The sequence below is a fragment of the Lactuca sativa genome, chromosome 7, assembly GCF_002870075.4.
Source record: "Lactuca sativa cultivar Salinas chromosome 7, Lsat_Salinas_v11, whole genome shotgun sequence".
Lineage (NCBI taxonomy): Eukaryota > Viridiplantae > Streptophyta > Magnoliopsida > Asterales > Asteraceae > Lactuca > Lactuca sativa.
In genome coordinates this window covers 34,851,766-34,856,998 of record NC_056629.2, presented here as the reverse complement: position 1 = coordinate 34,856,998, position 5,233 = coordinate 34,851,766, and the positions used below count along the sequence as shown (strand labels likewise).

At 37.7% G+C, this 5,233-nt stretch overlaps 1 non-coding gene across 1 annotated transcript; it reads left to right on the top strand.

Annotated features, from left to right (window-relative positions):
- Positions 1–2,093: 2,093 nt before the first annotated feature.
- Positions 2,094–2,200, top strand: LOC111880857 (small nucleolar RNA R71). The gene has a single exon (XR_002846597.2). It is a non-coding gene; the product is annotated as a small nucleolar RNA R71 (small nucleolar RNA).
- Positions 2,201–5,233: the final 3,033 nt, after the last annotated feature.

Sequence of the window (5,233 nt, the reverse complement as noted above, 5' to 3'; positions counted from 1 at the left end):
AAAAAAATTTGCAAACCAAACTCGGGTTGCCTCCCGAGAAGCGCTTCTTTTTCTTGGAGTTTTGAGCTGGACTCCGTGCCTCCTACGTTGAGTCCTCGGAAGAATCCACCACTAGGATCTTTTGTTCCTTGAATCGCCTCTTGTAAGCTTGAACTCGCCTTTTGTATGCCTTCTTCGAATTTTCTTTTTTAACTTTCACCTCTTCTTCAAGCTTGCGTTTTGTGCCCTTAGTTTCTTCCTTGCACTTCATCGCATCCTCCTCCTCTTTCACCACTGGCTTTGTCACTCTTGAAGTGACCTCCTCTTCATCACTTTTCATCTCCTTCTCCTCTTTGCTCACCCAAGAAGGTGGACTTTTGTAAGCTATGACTTCTACCAAAAATGGAACAGATGCTCTAGGTTTTGTTCTTTTGACTTGATGAACTGCCTTGATCTCTTCTTCCATAAGCTTCTCTAGTTCTTCTAGTTCATTGTCCTTGTTAATTGTGAACACCTCTTCTTGAACATGTTCCTTTGGGAAGCCATCTTTTATCCCAAAAAATTCTTTTTCATCTCCAACTCTCAAGGTGAGCTTAGACTCGCGGATATCAACAAGAGCTCCAGCAGTGTTAAGCAATGGACAACCAAGGATAATTGGAACATCGGGATCTTCCTTCATATTCATTACTACAAAATCTGTTGGAAAAACAAATTTTCCAATTTTTACCAAAATATCCTCCACTATGCCCCGGGGTTGTGTCACTGAACGGTTCTCCATGTGAATCGTCATTTTTGTAGCCTTCATCTTCTGAATTTCCAATTTTTTATAAAATGAAAAAGGCAACAAATTAATGCTATCCCCAGAATCGGCTAAAGCATTAACCTTCAATTTATTACCAAACTCACACGGAAGAGTGAGGCGTCCAAGATCCCCCATCTTCTCTGGTGTCTCTCCCAACACAGCTTTTGAGCTTTGTTCACTTAGAACCACCTTAGACTGCTTCTTTAATTGTTTGCGAGTGTCTATCAAATCTTTCAGTAATTTTTGATGCTCGGGAGTTTTGGATAAGGATTCGACAAAGGGAGTATTAATCAGGATCCCCTTCACATGCTTGACAAACTCTCTATGCTCTCTCTCTCCAGTGGACTAAGGGTAGCTTGGGAATGAAAAGGCAAAGGCGGCTGATAAACCGAACCAACTACAGAATTTTTCTGTTCATGACGGGCCCACGTCGTGAACATACAAGGTTCACGTCGTGAATTCTGGAACTCAACAGCTTCATGATTTTCGAGCTTGGTCTTCTTCATCTTTGGATCGGGCTGCTGTGGTTCTTCTTCCAATGCCTCCAGGAACTCAGAGATGGCTTCTTCTTCAGTGTCTATGGCCATTACATGAGATTGGGTCTTTGTTTCGGTATTTTTCGAGGATAACTTCTCATGAACTAGAGTGGCTAGTTGACCAACTTGAACTTCAAGGTTATGGATGGAGGCTTGCTGATTCTTAATTAAATTTTGTTGTTCATTAATAGCAGAATCAGTGGCATCGTGTCTTTTTTCCATAGCTTCCATAAACTTCATCAACATAGTCTCTAGATCGGGTTTCTTCTCGGCTGGTGGCTGCTCCTTTTGATAAAAGCCTCGACCGGTCTGCCTATACTTCTCTTCTTTTTTGCTTCTTATACTCTTCATATGGCAGCCACTCCTTCTTCGGTTTCCTCCAATCCTCATCAAACTTATCCCCGCTTGAGTAGCACACTTGAGCTTTTATGTTCCCAAACTCATCTAAATTGCAATCTTTGGTCAAGTGTGGACCACTACATCTCTCGCAACCCAATCTTATGGCATGTGTTGACTGGTCCATTTGTGTTATCCTTCGATCCAAATTATTCAGCATAGCCATCACAACTGCTATTTCTTCAGTTTGGGACCCTCCACTGCTTTTGATTCCATTTTGCCTAGGGTTGTGGTATTCGCAAGAGTGCTTCGCGAATTCTTCAATCAGCTCCTTAACCTCCCTTGGATTTTTCTTTGTCAAAAGTCCTTGAGAATCAAGGAGTTGTCTCGTCATAACGTTGACCCCATCATAGAAGATCGACATCTCTTGTTGCACATTTAGGTCATGCTGAGGGAAATTTCTGAGCAAGCCCTTGTACCGCTCCCATGCTTCGTATAATGACTCCCCCGGCTGTTGATCAAAGTTGGCTATCGCCTTCTTGAGTTTGGCTATCTTGGATGGCGGGCAAAACTGGTCCAGGAATTGCTCACGCATTTGAGCCCAAGTGGTAATTGTACCTGGTGGAAGTGACTTTAACCACTCCTTAGCAACTCCTTTGAAAGTGATGGGAAGCATCCTAAGCAAGACTATGTTTCTATTGACATTTGGGACATTGAAGTAATCTGCAATGTCGTTAACTTCATCTAGATGTTTAAAAGCATCCTCATGATCTTTCCCAAAAAATGGGATATCCTTCAATGCGGTCAAGATGTTCCCCTTCAACTTGAATGTGGCAGTGGCAGGTATTGCGGGTTGGACTAAGTCGGGACCCATATCTTCTCGGATCCTCTTCTTGTAAGCTCCCATGGACATCTCTTCAATTGCTGCCATCTCGTTCCTTGGCTTGTTCTCGGGTTCGCTCGTGTGTTCTTCAAATTCCGGCTCGGTATCGTATTCGTACTCGGTTTGGACGGGTGTTTGGTTCAAGTGCTCAAATTTGCTCTTGTGCCTCGCGGATGAACTTGACTCTCCTGTCTTCTTTCTCGACTTCCTTGAAAAAGTTGACTTCAATTCTTGTAAGGGCGTCTTTTTCTTGTGAATTGCAGACTCGGGATCTTCAAGTGGTGGCACCAAGGGTGTGTTTGAGCCTCTGGTCATGAACTCCTGCAACTTGCTAAACTAAAAACGTAAAACTGAACTAAAATAAGAAAATACAAAAAAAAAAAAAAAAAAAAAAAAACTGAAATCACAGCTTTCACGTCGTGAGTTTATTAAAACTCACGTCGTGAATTCTGTGACAGAAACAGAAAACAAATTTTTTTTGTTATATGCTAATCAACTAAGCTAAGCTAACAAAAATAAATAACCAATTAACCTTTTTTTTTTTTTTTTGCAGATTTTATTCCACAAAAAGGGGTCGATTAATTTAATGCAACTAAATAAACTAATAAACGTGTCGTTCCCCGGCAACGGCGCCAAAAACTTGATGTGCACAAAAGTACCCACTAATTTTAATATTTATAACCTAACAAACTTAAACTAACTATGCACTTATAGGCAGTGTACCGAGTCAGATTACAGTATAGCTTGGGTAAGTCAGGTGTCGATCACAGGGAACGGTGTTACTAATTAATCTACTTACTATTAAATTAACCTAATTATTAATAAGTTTAAAAGGGGTTTTATCTGATTTTACAAGATCAGATGAACTTAAATCTAATTCAATAAGTAAGAACACACTCTTGTTTAGTTTGAATCCACTTCTTCCTTATGGCTACCTAATGATTACGGATTATTAAGTTGGTTTTTAGTTGTATTAGTAATTTAGTTCTAACTTTACCAATAATTAACTAATTCATGTCAAACCATGTATGTTCACACATAATTAAACACATAACTAATTATGAATGTAAATATGCTACGTAAGATTTGTAATATAAACGCAATTATAGTCACAATACACGTTCTCTAGCACAGCTAAGCTTATTTACTCTAATTACTAACTAAGATTGGTCAATCCTAGCTCTAACAATTCAATGTTCACTAAATCATTAGGTAAACAAGTTCATGCAGTTAATGGTCACTAAGCTACACAAAACATGCAATCAAGCAATTAGAAAAACAAACATAAGCATGCTAGGTGATACCAATCAAACATAAGCAATTTTTACCAACTAAACTTAATCCATAAAAATTGAGCTATTTATAAGTTGGAAGCTTCATCTAGCTAAACAAGAGTAGCTAGATTCAACTGCTTATCATAGCAACTAAAATAACACAAGTTGAATTGATTGGAAACATGTTCTTAATAAACTAAATTAAACTAAATTATGGACCTTCACTCTTTTTGGTGTTGAAAGCCTCTTCCCATAATTTTCCTCTCCTTAAAATTGTCTTCTGGAACTCCTCTCTCCAGCCAAAAGTTCACTCTATTCGTAATGGTCAAGGATTTATATAGTTGCTGATATCCATAAATTCACGTCGTGAATTATAAGAAATTCACGTCGTGAGTTGTAGATAACCGTGCCCGTCAAGGATTCCTTCACCCGCGTACATATCTTCTAGAACCAACGATTCACGTCGTGAATCCTTTAAATCTCACGTCGTGAATAATCTTTTTCAAGATTTTCTTCACTTTTACTCTTTTAATTCCCAAAGTTTCTTTCTTTAACGCTTTTAGTCCCTTTTCTTCAAAATGTCTTCTTTTTGGCTGTAAATAACATTTAAGCTCATAAGTACCATTATTCTAAACAAATTACCAACTTTTTAATAAAAATATACTTAAATATTGCGTAAAATTAAGTATAAATATGGCAATATCAGAAATCCTAAAGTATTTCTTAAGGAAAGTGCAAAACATGATACTTCTTATTAGAGGTAGATAGAGGAAGGAAATGAGTAGGCATGTGTTAGCACTCTTGGAACTATGAAGGTACTATGGGTGGAGAGAGGTCATCCCTTCACCTAAGTGTGTGAGAGAAAAAGTTAAGTGGGCCGATAAACTAACCCATGAGTCTTTGTCAAAAAAACTCATAAACTTCCAACATCAAGAAATCTCTTTTATTATTGATAAGTTCCAATTGGTTTTCATTTACTTACAAATAACACTCACTCTTATACAATTTACACAAGAAAGATTACACAAATGATTTACTGAGAAAACCTAAAAACCTAATGAAACCAATATGCAAACCTAATTCTCTTAGAGAAACAAACGAAAGAACTAGCTAGAAATATGAGAATGTGTGAATGTAAAGAAAAGTGAGTTGAATGAGCCCAACTCTCTCCATTTACCTTGATATAGTTAGGTCACCTAATGATCCATGGGTCATTAGGATTTGAATTTTTATTCATGCCTAGAAACCAGAAATTGAGTTGCAGTCCAAGTCTTTCCCATAATAACAATATTAACCCTATAACAAAAAATAATAACAAACCAAGGATTTCAAATTGACAAAATATACCCTATAAAAAAATAAACAACAACAACTATCAAAAATACAATAAAAAGTGAAGATTACATAATAAACCTTACACATC